Consider the following 15,742-nt stretch of genomic DNA (forward strand, 5'->3'; position numbering starts at 1 on the left):
TATAATAGTTACTGATAAGTGTTGGGGTCCTGGGCTACACTTGGTTTGTGAGACCAATAACTCATCCGTGCCCTGCCCCCAAGAGGTCAAGGGTGTTTTGTTGTTTTAAATAGCTGTGTGACCTTGGAAAAGTTGCTTGAGCTCTCTGAGCCTCCCTTTCCACATCCGTGCAGCAGGGCTGAGTGGAGGATTCAAGGAGTCCCTGTGTGTCTGGCATTGGCGCACAGTAGGTGCCCAGCCAGTGGTTACTCTCTTATCTCCTCTCCTAGCCGGGGTCCCCAGAGCCCAGAGAGCCCCTCACCTGACTGCCCGGCTCTGGCCACGGACGTCGAGGACCAAGCTGGCCTGAGAATCACAGGTTAGCCGCAGCGAGGAGCTCATCTCTTCCGCGGCCCAGAGTTCTCTGAACACGAGCTGAGGAGGGAGAAGGCTGTGAGGCGTGGGGTGTAGACGGCCCGAGGGCCCTCACAGGCCAGGTGGGGGCACGGCCCAGGGTGTCTCTGTCCGCAGCCCAGCACCGTGCGGTAACCACAGACATGCGGCCGGCCCGGCTTGTCTGACGCCCCCTTGGACAGCAGGGACCTATGGCAGGTTGGCCGTGTCCCCGGTGTGCCAGGGCCCCCGGCATGCACCTGCAGCCTGGACAACAGCAGGGAACGAGCACCCCAGAGATCTCCTGGCCACCCGGCCTCGAGGCCAGGAGAGAGGGGTTTAGATGAAGTGGGGGGCAGAGGGAATCCCGTTTGCTGAGTTGTGGGAGACAAGGCTGAGGTCCTTTGCATGAGGGGTGGCATCCCGGCCCCCCGAGCCCGGGGAACTGCCCCCTCCTCCCACACAGAGCAGAGCAGGGGCAGCAGGCAGGGTGCTGGATAACTCAAAACGGAAGCTTGTGGAAGAGGCCGTGATGCCTGGCTCCGGAGTGCTCTGCAGCTCCTGGAGGAGGCAGGCCCAGCCAGGTAAGGCCACTTTGTGCCAGGGGACAGTGGCCGCAGCATGGCCCTGTGCAGGGGGCCACAGCGGGGTCACCTTCCCCAAGGCGGGAGGGCACCTTGAGGAAGGGCCCGGGTGCCAAGCCTGAGTCCCTCTTTTGCTGCCCACTCGCTACGTGACCTTGGGCAAGTCACCTAAACTCCCATGTGCGACCCAGAGATGACGGTGATAACGACAGTGGTCGTGATCATCATCCCACCTTCTTCATCATCATCATAGCAGCAAATGCTTCTCAAGGATCAACTCTGCCCAGACATTGCTGGTACTGACGCCCTCAACCCGCACAACCTCCGAGATACAGGTAAAATTATCATCCTCGCTTTGCGGATGAGGCGATGAGGGCACAGAGAGGCTGAGGGATTTGCCCAAGGCCACACAGCAGGCAAGTGGCCGAGCTGGGACCGGAACAGCGGAGAGGGCCTTCGTAAGGACCGTCCGTCCTGCCTCTCTCTGGGGCGGGAGGAGGACGAAACTGATGAACGCGCAGGAACCCTAGGACAGCACAAGCGTGGCTGGGCGCTCTGCAGGCGGAGGCTGGGCTCGGACTGTATCCGGGACTGCGTGGCAGTCTTGACAAGGCCTTTGCAAATGGCAGGGTGCTGGAGGAGCACAGGCCTCACCGTCCCTGTCAGTCGCGCACAAGCATCCGTGTCCTCTGCCCGTCGGGCCTTGGATGAGAGGTGACAGGACTTGGAGGGAGACCCTTTTCCTACTCCCCTCCCATCCCTTACCTGGCTGGTGACGGGCAGGCCCAGCCTCCGGAGAGCGGGCACCGCGTGGCTGGCGTTCACCACCAGCTGCAGTGGCCGCTCAGCGGCCGAGCCACCAGAGCCTCCAGGTCCACGCCGACCCCGCCAACCCCGCCGTCCCCGCCACGGAGGGCCCCACTGGCCGGGTCTGGGTCTCTAGAGACGGAGACCGGCGCAGGCTGCCGGGGACACGGCTTCACCTCCCTTCTCAGCTCAGGGATGCGCCAGGGACTGTGGAGGGGCCGTGCCCTGTGGCCCCCAAACACCAGTGGGAACAGCTACCTCATGCGGCCAGGCGGGGCCTTTGGAAGGACCCTGCACAAGCCTTTCACCTAAGCTGCAACGACACCATCTGTCATAACATGTCCCCCAGATCTTGGCCTGGTCGGCTTCTCTCATCAGGGTCGCTGCTGAAATGACACCTCCTCCAAGAAGCCTCCCCTGACTACTCAGCTCAACCCTTCACTGGCCAGGCATCCTGCATCCCATCAGCCTGGAGTGTCCTTCTCAGCACATGACAGCCACCACCTGGAATGATCTCTTTCATCCCGGCCCTTCACCCCTACCCCGCCAGGATGACAGCCCCGTGAGGACAGGGGTTAGTCAGTCTGCTTTCGTCCCAGCTGCTTCCCTGGAGGGTTGCACGGGGATCATTTGAGCAACCTGCAGGGGATCGGCACGTGACCCGCTCTTGATCAACGATGGCCACTATCGCCGCTGCTGTCCCCCTGCAGCTCACCTGGCCCAGGCTGAGGGGCCGCCCCTCCCACCTCGCGGGCGTCTCCTCCCGTCCCTGCCTCCAGCTAGACCCACCTGGCCGTGGCGGGCAGGGGAAAGCCCCCGGGAAAGGAGATTCCAGGACCTGGAACCTCACAGCCAGGAGTTTCTTCCTCTTGTCCTTTGACTTAAACTCCCCCGGCGCATCTGGACACGGGGCGGGTGCAGGAGCCCTGGGATGAGCAGACGAAGCCGCCTCTATGTCACGGGCTTCTGCGGGTGCAGCTCCCTGCTCACTATTCAGTGCTAGAGAGAACTGTGCTATTAAGCCAGGAAAAGACACGGAGGGACACTACATACACGTCACTAAGTAAAAAATGCCTATCTGAGAAGGCTACATACTGCACGGTTCCAACTCTGACATTCTGGAAAAGGCAAAACTGCAGACACAATAAAAAGACCCGCAGCGCCAGGGGTTGGGGGTGGGGAGGGGTGACCAGGAATGTTTCAGGGGATTTTTAGGGCAGTGAGACTGCTCTGTGTGACGCTGTCATGGTGGACACGTGACATCACATGTTTGTCCAAACGCACGGAACGCGCAACACCAGCAGCGAGCCCTACTGCAAAGCACGCGCTCTAGTTCCTGATGCTACGTCAGCATCGGCTCCTCAGCTGTAGCAAACGCGCCACGCCAACGCGAGACCGCGCGTGGCAAAGGGAGGCCATGGGAACTCTGCACCTTCTGCTCACCTAAAACTGCTCTCGAAAGATAAAGTCTACTCATTGTTTTAAAAAGTAGGCCTGGGCGGCCGGGCGCGGCGGCTCACGCCTGTAATCCCAGCACTCTGGGAGGCCGAGGCGGGCGGATCGTTCTGAGCTCAGGAGTTCGAGACCAGCCTGAGCAAGAGCGAGACCCTGTCTCTACCAAAAAATGGAAAGAAATTAATTGGACAGCTAAAAATATCTGTAGAAAAAATTAGCCGGGCATGGTGGCGCATGCCTGTGGTCCCAGCTGCTCGGGAGGCTGAGGCAGGAGGATCGCTTGAGCCCAGGAGTTTGAGGTTGCTGTGAGCTAGGCTGATGCCATGGCACTCGCCCCAGGCAAGAGAGTGAGACTCTGTCTCAAAAAAAAAAAAAAAAAAAGTAGGCCTGGGACACCCCTTCTTCCCCACTAACCAGTCAACGTGGCGCCTCCAGGCTGGGACCCAGATGTGTCCTAAAACCTCTCCAGGGGATTCCCATGTGCAGCTTGGGCTGAAAATGTCCAGGCTACACGGGTGGGTCACCCAGGTGGCCTCCGTGTGCCCCAGGGGTACCGTAGAGCATGTGTTCTCAACAGGGGTGACAATGGCAAAAATCGGTTCTTGGAGGGTGGGCGAAAACTCTTACCCTTTTTATATACAAAGCACGGACATGCACACAGCACGTAAACAGAAATAGGGCACGCCTGGGCAGCTAGAATTTCTTGGCAGAAGGGGATTAGGAAAAAAATGTTTAAAAAGGCTTCTTAGAAGGTGACGATGAAAATAAGGATGAAAGGCACTGGTGTAGACAGGTCCCTTGGGGTGGGCAGTTCAAGAGTGGACAGAGGTTGGGAAGGGAACCCCCTACGAGCCCCCACTCAACCGCAGGGGCACTGTGAACAAAGGGCTGTTTTGAAAAACAATACAGCTTGAACCCGTTAGAAGAGCCGGCATCCAAGCTTCTGGGGACCTACGCCCTGCTCCCCAGGGAGTTCAGGGGGCAGCGTGAGCTCTGGAGCCAGAAGCCCTGGGTTCCCGGCCAAGCCCCTCCACTCGTGAGCTCAGTGACCCTGGGCAAGATGCGGCACTTCCCTGGGTCTCAGATCCTCGTCCACAAAAGGGTCCGACGGCGGCCCCCTCACAGCAGCGTGACGGAGCGCCCACGGGAGGGTCCAGGGGAGGGGTTCGGGGCAGAGCTTGGCGCACGTTAGACGCTCCCAGACGTATCTTCTCTCACGACGGGCTAACGCGACAGCACCGCCTCCAACCCAAGAGGCCCGCACCTCTCAGAAGTGCCACGATTTTACAGACGGCCACAAAAGCGAAAAGGCTGCTAAGGGAGCGAGGACGTGTGTCCATGCGAGGGAGCCTTGTGACTTCAGAGATGTCAACACGCGAGGACGCCTGCCTCTGAGAATCACCGGCTCAATCCGTTCAGAGCCACTCTCAGGCTCCATTCGAGATTCTTTTTTTTTTTTTTTTATTTGAGACAGGGTCTCACTCTGTCACCTGGGCTGGAGTACAGTAGCCCAATCATAACTCACAGCAACCTCAGACTCCTGAGCTCAAGCGATCCTCCTGCCTCAGCCTCCCAAGTAGCTGGGACTACAGGTGTGCACCACCACGCATGGCTAATTTTTCTATCTTTTGTAGAGATGGGGTCTCACTTTTGCTCTAACTCCTGGCCTCAAGCGATCCTCCCGCCTCGGCCTCCCAGAGTGCTAGGATCACAGGCGTGAGCCACCGAGCCTGGCCCTTCCATGTGAGTTTCTAAAACCCATCAGCACAGGGCTGAGCACACAGCAGGCATCTAAAAATTGCTGTCAAATTAAAGGTCTGCCCACCTTCCTTCAGGGCCTTGTCCCTGTCAGATCACCTGTTTACATTCCATGTCCCCTACTCCCCGGCCTAATTCCTGTGCACGCACCATCTGCTCAATGAAGCAACAAACTCAGGGGTCTGTAGGCCCCCGGCCCTGGGGAACTTCCCACCTGGACGTCTGTCTCCATCTCTTTACTTCCTTACAGAGTGAAACCCTTCCGTGTTTTTACTCCATATTGGGCAAAACATCCTCGGTCAAAAGAGCCTTCTCGAAGTATGACACACATGGCATCTCCCAAACCCAAACACAGGACAGGGTTTGCAGGAACATTCTGTTTCCCTCCATTTTTAACAGTGAAATGTGATGCTTCACCACCCCCCTTACCATCCCCCTAGGGAGCTAAAAACCCTTCTCGCCTGGACGATCTCTTCCAAATGACAGATTTGGAAAGCTCCTGCCATCTGTTCCTGATTCTGCAGGGGCCGCTTGGCCGTGCGAGGCACCAAGGCATGCCCCCCCCGCCCCCCGCCCTTCTTCCGCCACACCTCCCGGCAGGCTGGCTGTGCAGAGGCCACACTTGGCAGACAACTCGAGGTCAGCCCCGAGGGAGCAGCGTCCGTACCTGTAAGTCTGGAGGAAACGCTGGTCTGTGGGGATGTCTGAGCTGGAAGGAAAACACGAAGTAGGAGCCAGATCCGCCCAGCTGGGCTGAAACCTGTTGGGAGGGGAGGCAGAGAGGGGGAGTCAGAGGGGCTGAGCAGGAGACACAGAGGCCAGGAGGTGGCTGGTGGGCACCAGGGAGGGACCAGTCGCCCCAGAGTGTGCTCGAAGCTCAGGCCCAACAGCAGATGCCAGAAACTTCTACCTTCCCTCAGCATCCCTCAGCCCCAAGTCTTACTCAGGCTGCGCTAACAGGAAGGAAGCTTGGGAAGGGAGGCCCCAGACAGGGGGCTGGAAGACCACCCTGGGCCCCCCACTTCCCTGCTGTGGTGTCTGCTCACGCCTCCCACATCCTCGCCGCCTGACCCTGACCGTGAACCAGGCGCTGTGCTACCAGCTTTACGACTGCCATCCCGTTTGACCCTCGACAGTGCTCTGCTGGGCTGGGATTATTTGACGCTATCCCCATTTCCCAGCTGGCAAAACTGAGGCTCAAGGGGGTTAAGTAATTCACCCGGGGCCACACAGCTAGTTAACAGTGGAGCTGGGAATTATATCATGAAGCTTATGTAAAGCTAGAAGCTCCTTGGAGATGGGGACAGAAACGGAGTCACCTGTGCAACCCAGTACCTAGTACAGAGCCTGGCACACAGCAGAGACACGATCCATATATGACGAGTGAGCAAATACGCCTACGGCAGCTGCTACATATTCCCCAAACCACATGTCCTTTCCCTCCTGGACGCACGGCTAAAACCACATGTGCCAGACTCCCTTGGAGCTAGGCAGGGTCACGAGATGAGAACGTGGACAGGAGTGACTTGTGCTACTCGGGGGCCCACGAAAAGCTCTTGCATAATTCACCGCCCTCTCTGCCCCCTCCGCCAGCTGGGGCAAGGTGGGGAAGGCTGGATCCTGAGTGACTGCGTGGAGCAGAGCCACACTGCACCGAGACGTGAACTTCTGCCGACCTTTCACGGTAAAGCGAACGTTTGTTCGTGACAACAGCGTGTCCTGACTGATCACACACACACTGCAAGACAGGAGCTGTGCTGTTGGTTTCTGGGGCCCCTCACCACCTCCTCGGCCATCCCCCTCAGGGCATCTTCACTCTAACACTAAAGCCCTTCCTCCCTCGGCAAGGAGCAGAATTCAGCCTCTTGACCTGGGATGTGACACTGTGGCTGATGGCAGCTTGTGCGTCTGTGATGAAGTTGAATGCTCCTTGGGGACTCCATTTAAAGATGGCGCCCCCATCCAAGCTCAGGGCCTGGGGGAACCCCAGCTGGGAAGAAACAGACAGCAGCACCCTTTACTCCTGCCAACAGCCAAGCTCTGCCTAGAGGACACAGACCGGTGTTTGCCCAGCCCTGTGACAGTAGCTGGTAGGAATGGGCCACACCCAGGGCCAGGCTGTGCCGGATTTCCCCGTGCTGAGACCTGTCACGGTACAAGCCCTTTAAGTGCAGCACGATTTTCCAGTCGACTTTCAGAGTGGCCTCGACCTCCCTGTTCTTCGCCTGGGTGTGCGAGAACCAGAGGCACCGAGAGAAGTCACTTCCCGTCTCTGTGTGGCAGCAGAAGCCACCCTGGGAACCCAGCGGTCATGAGAAAATGGTCCCAAGATTGATGGGTTAAAGCACAGTCTACTTTTCTACTTAGAGGGCAACAGGTGGGTCAGGTACACATGGGAGCTTTCAAACAGGGATGGTAAACCCCTGTGTGCACAGGTAGGGTTAGCGGGGTGGGCTTGGGGGGGCAAGTATGAGTGCCTGGGTCTTGTCCAAAGCGGGTGTCCTGGCAGTAGACTATTTTGTTCCCAGCCCTCAGCAGGAGTCCTGGCACATAGCAGCTACTCAATAAAGATTTGGAAGAATGCAAAACCATAAGTCATAGCCTAAAGCCCCAGGGCCAAAGCTATACTAGAGTGAAAGAATGTTTAACTCATAGCATAGCAGGTAGACTGATACTCCTCCGACAATCATGTCACGTCCTAACCTCTGGGACCTGTCAATGTGACCTTATGTGGCAAAAGAGACTTTGCAGATATGACTGGGTTGAGGATTTTTTTTTTTTTTTTTTTGAGACAGAGTCTTACTCTGTCACCCAGGCTGTAGTGCCGTGGCACAATCATAGGTCACTGTAGCCTCAGACTCTTGGGCTCAAGGGATCCTCCTGCCTCAGCCTCCCGAGTAGCTGGGACTATAGGCGCACACCAACACACCCACATAATTTTTCTGTTTTTCGTAGATACGGGGTCTCGCTTTATTGCTCAGGCTGGTCCTGAATTCCTGGCCTCAAGCGATCTTCCAGCCTCGGCTTCCCAAAGTGCTAGGATTACAGGTGTGAGCCACCACACCCAGCCATGGGTTGAGGATCTTGACACAGGGACATGGTCCCAGATTATTCAGGCAGCTGCGATGTAATCACACAGGTGCTTATGAGGAGGAAGCAGGAGGGTCAGGGTGCGAGAGAGACAGAAAGATGCTACTCTGCTGGCCTTGAAGACGGAGGAGGGGGGTGTGAGCCAAGGAATGCGGGTGGCAGCTAGAAGCTGGAAAAGCCAGGAAAAGGAGTCTCCCCTGGAGCTTCTAGAAGGAATATAACCCTGTTAACATCTTGCTTGTAGCTAATTGAGACCCATTTTGGACTTCTGATCTCTGGAACTAAAAACGAATGTGTTTTAAGCCACTAAGTTTGTTGCAATTTGTTACAGCAGCAGTGGGAAACTAATACGCATACTTGATTATTTATTCACTCAACAACCATGTAGCTTCTGTCACATGCCAAGTACACAGCAGCACGTCGCCGCCTCTTCCTGCGTCGACAGAGGAGTTAAAAATGCCGTGCCAGAGAACTTTATCGTTGTTGTGCATTATTAGAGAAACGCGCAACTTTGTTTTAGAACAAAGATGGAGGAAGAAAAATGAGGGTCCGAGAAAGGAGAAAAATGTGTATCATTAAGCAGATGTGGTTTTAGAAAGAGCCAAATTAAGTTAAAGGCTAGCCATGTACTCATTTCTAGCCTGCTGTTGTCAGCTGGGATTTGAGGCCCAGTGTGATCAGATCCGATTTCGAATGTTGGCAATTAATTGTTTTAAAAATGTAAATGCTAAGCAGACCAAACAAACACATCTGCAGGTTGGATTTGGCCCCTGGCGCCAATCGGCAATCTCCGGTTTACGAAACAGCAAACACCACTGGGAGACGTTGCTGCAGGTGTTCTAGGCTGTCATCCCTCCCATTCCCCTCAGAAGCTCCAAGAACTTCGCTACCTAATGTCTGGGGAGCCACCTGTGCTTTTTTAGATTTTTTTTATTTTTTATTTCTTACTATTTTTTTTTTTTTTTTTTGGAGACAGGGTCTCACTTCGTAGCCCATGTTGGAATGCAGTGGCATCAGCCTAGCTCACAGCAACCTCAAACTCCTGTGCTCAAGTGATCCCCCTGCCTCAGCCTCCTGAGTAGCTGGGACTACAGGCACACGCTGCCACATCCAGCTAGTCTTTTACTATTTTTTGTAGAGGTAGGGTCTTGCTATACTGCCCAGGCTGGTCTCAAACTGCTGGCCTCAAGCAGTCCTTCTACTTTGGCCTCCCGAAGTGCTGGGATTACAGGCATGAGCCACTGTGCCAACCACAGGCTCATTTAACTACCAGTGAAGCAAGACCCCAGAAGAATGGATCTTGGTGTTTAACAGCTGGGCCGGCTCCACTCTCTTTCCCACAGGCTGTTGTCTACCTTGCAAGAGAGAAATCACTACTATCTTCCTTGGGGGCCTAGCACACAGTAGCTGCTCAATAAATGCTTGCTGAAGAATGCAGTCATCTCCCAAAGCATCTGCTCCTCCCAGAGGTGTCAGGAAGGAGACCTGGATGAGGGTCTAGCGGGCATGTCTTAGGTACTTGAGAGAGATTATAATATTACATTCCAGTCCTCACAGCCACTGCCTAAGAGATGAGTGTGGCCGTCTGCATTTTATAGACAGGGAAACTGCGGTCTAGAGACGTGAAATACCAGCCAAGGACACACAGGGAAAACCAAATCTCACCCCTGGAAAGCCAAATACCAAGACTTTCGAAGTTAGGGGGTCTGCAAACACCAGCCCCGGGCCCCAATCCGGCCTGTTTTTATAAATCAGGTCGTGTGGGAACACAGTCGTGCTCGATCTCTGACGCGCCGTCTGTGCTGCTTTCGTACAACGGCAGAGTTGGGTCACGGTGACGTGGGCCGTAAGGCCCACAGAGCCCAAAATAGGTGCTACCTGGTTCTTTACGGAAGAAGTTCGCCGACCTCCGCTCCGGGCTATGGTCTACGACGGGTTTAAATATTAATGGCGCTGAGGCGGCCACTGCTCATCAAGTGCCGACCGTGCACCAGGCCCTGTGGCCACCACGGTGCACAAAGCGGACACGACACCAATCACGCGTTTCCCAGACTAGCAGAGGAGACAGCGACTGAGCGAAGAACCGCACAAAAATAGAATCAGATTTGTGACAGGTGCTGCTAGGGTGCAAGGTGCTGACGGGGGTAACGGGGTGCGTGGGAGGTGATCGGGGCTAAGAGAGGTGACACCTGAGCCCCACCCTAACAGACGAACAGAAGGGGAGGAGGCAGTGCTGACAGCAGGGTGACAGCGTGACGTGCCCCGGCTTGGGATCTTTGTTCCAAGAGAAGCTCCGAGGGCTTTTAAGCACCGGGCGAGAGGACTGCGCTGGCGTTCGGAGAAGACCCCTTTGGCTGTTGAGTAAATCGTAGCGGGGGACCGCGTGGACAGAGGACCCAGGCAGGAGGAGGTCTTGCTCGTCCTGTCGAGATATGACGGCAACCTGACCCGGGGGCGGCTGGGGTGGAAAGGTCTCCGGGGTCGTCTCACTTACCGTGTGCGGATTCCAAGTGACCAGGCACCCCTCCAAGCTCGCGGGGACGGCCTGGCCTTCATAGGGGTGCGTCAGACCTGTCCAGACCTGGGAGGGACAAACACACATGTGTATCCAGCATGCGGAGGGGTCGGGAGGCAGCCTGAGGCCTCCCCCGTCCCTGGGGCGCCGTCCCAGCTGTGCCCTGGAGCCCACTCACATAGGGGTGTGTAGCCTGGCGGCCCAGGACCACGGTCTGCAGGGTCTCCTCGCGGCTGTTCAGGACGACCCTAGTCTCCAGCGAGTGACGCTGGCGCTGCCTGTCGGCCATGAAGGTCTCCTGCAGGAGCAGGCTCTGCAAAAAAAATAAAAAATAAAAAGCCAACATGGGCTTGCGTGAGCCTGCGTGTACATGCAGGCTTGTGGGCATATGGGTGCGTGCGCACACGCATGTACAGACCCACACTGCCCCTTCCTCTTTACGGAAACAGGTGCAGGCTGTCCCCTCTCCCTGCTTCTCCCCCACACCAGAAGACTGCAGCAGGTAAAGGAAGCACTGGTCACAAACGTGTCAGCTCAGCAGGTATCACCGGGGGGCCAGGATGCCCCGTCACTGCACACCAGGGGAGGGGCACAGAAAGGAACATCCGCCCCGCTCCATTAAGTCCCATGAACTTTGAGCCAAGCGGAACCCAGTAGTGCTGCTTTGTGTCCACGAGCTCATCTGCAGAGAGGTCTGAAGGGGGGAAACTCGGCTGTCCCGGAACAGGCTCTGGAAAGTTCCAGGGCTCCAGCTGTTACTGTAATGGTGGTGAGTCTGGGGTGGGTGGACCTACAGTTTCTCTGAAGGCAAATAAACGCTTCCAGGCTGCACACGGCTCTCTGGGGAGCAGCAAGAAGGTCCGAGGGGAGAGGAGGCAATTAGCGCTTGTGCATTTAGCAAACAACTGCGAGTTCAAGGGCTCCCGGGAGTTCTGGGAAGGACGTGTACGTCTCAGCCAGCAGGCGGCTGGGGCTTCGGAAAGAAGACGGCTCTCCCCGACGCTGGTCTTCCCCACGTGGGCTGACAGCAGGGCCAGAAGCGGACGGTGTGTTTATACGGCAAAAAATCCAGTCCCGGCTCCAGACGCTCAGCTCCAGACCTCGCCGGGAAGACGGTGGAACCGAGGCGGAACCACGAGACTCGTTGTGGAAGGTGCTCAGAGGCCGTGCTTGGCAGAAGCAAGGCCAAAGCTGCTATTCTTACCTTTCTAGAAGCCACAGACCTGCCTGAGAACTGGGTGGAAGTTTTAAACCCTCTCCCTGGGACCACAGGCAGACACAAAATTTCCACACGACCTCGGGGGCTTCACATGACTAACTTCCATCCAGGTACTCCAGGTGAAGAACCCTTGAAAAGCACTTACACTGAGATAAAACTGCATACACTTTGGCCCGGGAATTTTACCACTGACGCACTCTGCAGAGAGAAAGGTGTTCGTGGCAGAACGTGTGGAAGAACAGAAACCCGGAGCGAACGCCCGAGCCCCTCGTGGCGGAACCAGCTGCATAAATCCCATCCCGTGGACTGTGACACAGCCCTCCACGCCGCACAGGGGACGTTTTTACTTTTCAAAAGGAAGAGGCAGCAATATATTAATATTAGTCCCATCTGCTGATCATGCACATAGATTATGTCTGAAAGGAATCACAAAACACTAATAGTGGTTGGCTTAGCGGAGGAGTGGGAGAGATAGTTTTTACCTCTGCCCGAGACTAACAGATTTCGGGTGGGATTTCCATTTCTGCAACGATGGGAATGTTCCAGAGGCACATGTGGCCGTAGAGCACTTGAAATGTGCCTAGTGCAACTGAGAAACTGAATTTTTAATTTGAATTAATTTAAGTTTATATAACCACGCGTGCTAGTGGCTACCATATTAGAGACCCAGTTCTATCCCTTTCCTATCTTTTGAACTTTGAATCATTTAAACACATTACCTATCTGACAAAATTGAAATTATACCAGCATATGCTGGTATAGTAAGACTGCCAAGATATATAGTTGAGTCAAAAGAGCAAGGTGCAGACAAAAAATAGGGTGTGGTCCTTTCATGTTAAAAAATAAAACTAAAAACCTAAGCGTGATGACCAGGTTTTCACTCTATCGTAGGAGACGTGCCAGCCTCCCGCAAACCTTTTTACCACAGTTGGTCAGCATAGCACCTGTACGACATGAAAAAGAAAAGAAAAAATCCCCGAACTAAAAGTTTTGCAAGTCTATAGTGTTGTTGGGTTGAACTGTGTCCCCGCAAAAGCTGTTGAAGTCCTAACCGCCGGTACCTGTGAGTGGGACCTTATTTGGAAATAGGATCTTTGCTCATTAGCAAGCTAAGGTGAGGTGGTTGGGGTGAGCCCAGTCCACTGTGACAGCTGTCCTCATAGAAAGGGGAAATTTGGACCCAGACACCTAGGAAGGGAAGGCAAAGCACAGACAGAGAGACAGCCACCTGCACGGCAGGCGACGTGACCCCCCCAGCTGACACCCTGATCTCAGGCTTCCGGCCTCCAGAACAGTGACGATACATTTCTGTTGTTCAAGCCACCCAGTTGGGGATACTTTGTTAGAGCAGCCCCGGGAAACAGATGGAGATATACTTGTGCAGGAAATCTGGGGAGTGGTGTGCCTTAACTTGCTACTTACACCTTTCTCTACTCTGAATTGTTAAAAGCATGTTTTCGTGTTATTAACATTATCAGTTTTTCACGTGCATGGTGCTGAGATCTGAGTCCCCTTTTTTTCTTCTTTACACTTTCCTGGGTAACAAGAACTACAAACGCTATCGGGTAAGTAGAAAGAAGAGAAGGAACTGTTACAACTCCGAAGGAGGTGGCACGTGTGAAGCCAGGACTCTGGGACGGGGGCAGGAAATGCCCGGGAGGTGGCAGGTGCTGACACAGGTGGGCCACCGTGCGGAGCAAACCTTGGTGCAGTGGACGTCCCTGTCGTCCAGCGCCAGTTCCAAGTGACCCAGGCGAGTGCTCCGAGAGCCTCCATCGTTCCTGGGGGGAAAGGAGGGTTCGGAGACCAGGGTTCGACATCTGGGTGTGCCCTGCACTCACCGTGGGCGCGAAGGGATGTCCTGACTGTTCTAACGGCTGAGCCTGTGGTTCCCCCACAAACTGGGGCCGCGCTTGGTGCTGGCCTTGGAGGGTCAGGGAGCAGGGAGCACGCGGCCCGTGCCGGCCCTGGCGTCGCGTGTGCGAGAGGCTCGGGCAACGGGGAAGGGCGCTGGCGCTACCATCAAACTCGATCTTCTTCTTGGGACGCAGAAGCTTGAGCCGGAACTTCCTCCCGGGCAAGCGGTAGCTGACGGCCAGCGCGACGTCCCTCTGCACGTCCGACTCGGGCGTGCCCATGAGGACGTGCGCTGTGGCTTCTGGAGGAAACCAGCTGCCCTTCTGGAAACACAGCAGAGTCCTCGAGACCGAGGGCCCCGCCCCCACCCTTCCAACACTAGAGCTTTCGTGGTCCCAAAAGAACAACCTTCCTTGGCCTTGCAAGAGAGGAACCCAACTGGGAATTTCTCGGGCTCTAAAACGGCGTCCTGCGGGAGAGCAAAGCTCTGTGGGACGGCCCAGGACCACGTCCACAGGGTCTCCACTTCTTGGACAAACGCCCGGGGACAGGACGCTTCGGTGTGCACAGGGGTGCCCCACACAGATGCCCCACGTCCTTTCAACCCGCTGTGTGCGTGTCCCCCGCTTCTGTGAGCTCTGCTCTCCCTGGCTGGCACCAGAGGTCTCTAGAACGTTGCCTCCAGCGCCGGAGTCAAAAATCCCAGCCCCTTAGCCTGGAGGGGAGCAAACTCTGCCACGGGACTCACGCTCCAGGGCTCCTGAGGGGTCGGGCTGAGGCTGTGACTTCGCCTGCAACCACCCCTGGGGCAGCGGCTCCCCTTCCCCGTCCTCATCTCTCCAGCCGCTTACTGGGCCCTCCGGGAGCCTTTTCCTAGTAAAATGCCTCTACCCCAGTCCTGGGCTCGGGTCTGTTTCTGGGGAAATGCGGCCTCGGCCACAGCCCCCTCTGGACCCCCACGTTCATTCACAGCCAATAAAGACTTGCTGTGTACGAAGGAGCTTCTAGCACGGGGGGTACAACTGTGCATGAGGCACACAAAGTCCCCACCCTTGTGGAGCCTGCACGCTGGAGGGGGAGACACATGACCATTGGACACAAAACGGGCAAGACGGCAAGCACTGACAAAGTCGACAGGTAAGGCCCTGACGGGGTCGCTGTTCTAGACAGGGTGGTCCGGGAAGGCCACCTCTGAAGGTGCCCATTTGAGGAAACTTGGAGGATGCAAGGGAGGGAGTTAGGAGGATGTTTGGGGAAAGAGTGTTTTTGTAAGAAGAAACAGCCTGTGCAAAGGCCCTGGGGCAGAAATGTGCTAGGCATAGAAAAAGGAAGCCAGTGCATCTAGAAGGCAAGGAGCCTGGTGGAGAGTCGGGGAGGAGAGGCCAGCTGGAGCAGGGGTGTCTGGCCTCTACTCAGAGGGTCACGGGAGTCGCTGGAGGGTTCTGAGCAGAGGAAGAACATGATCCGCTTGGGATTTCAGAAGGCCCGTCCGGCTGCTGATGGAAACTGATGGTGAGGAGACAAGAGTGGAAGCTGGGAGGTCACACAGGAGGCTGGTGAGCACCCACTTTGGGCCAGGCGCTGGGGACAGAGGGGTGAGACAAACAGGCCCTGCACCTGCTCCCAGGAGCTGACTAGTGGGAAATACAGACGTTAACTAACTCGCTTCACTAATAAATATTAAAGTGACCAGAAGGGAAGAAACGCGGACCTATTAAAGCAAGTAACAAAGGGATATAATGTACTTTGCGGGGTAGTTACAGAAGGTGACCCCTGAACTGAGATCTGAAGATTAATTCAGAGTTAACGAGTCATGGAGCCCCAGACAGAGAATCAGCATATGCAAATGTCCTGGGGCAGGAGGGAACCCACAGCAAGAGCAGCCCAGCCCAACAGCCCCAGAGAGGAGGCCCTACGTCCTTGTGGGTGAGCCCTGATGCCGACCTCCGGAGCCCACGACCTGGCTGGGAAAGAAGGGGCCACCCCAGAGGGCCCACCTGTGGGTGAAGAGTGTAGGCAGCTTCCAGCAGGTACTGTTGGAGTCCTTGGTCCTGCTTCTGCAGTGTCACAGCTGCAAACACAGGC

Source organism: Propithecus coquereli, unplaced genomic scaffold, assembly GCF_000956105.1.
Source record: "Propithecus coquereli isolate 6110/MARCELLA unplaced genomic scaffold, Pcoq_1.0 Scaffold27, whole genome shotgun sequence".
NCBI lineage: Eukaryota > Metazoa > Chordata > Mammalia > Primates > Indriidae > Propithecus > Propithecus coquereli.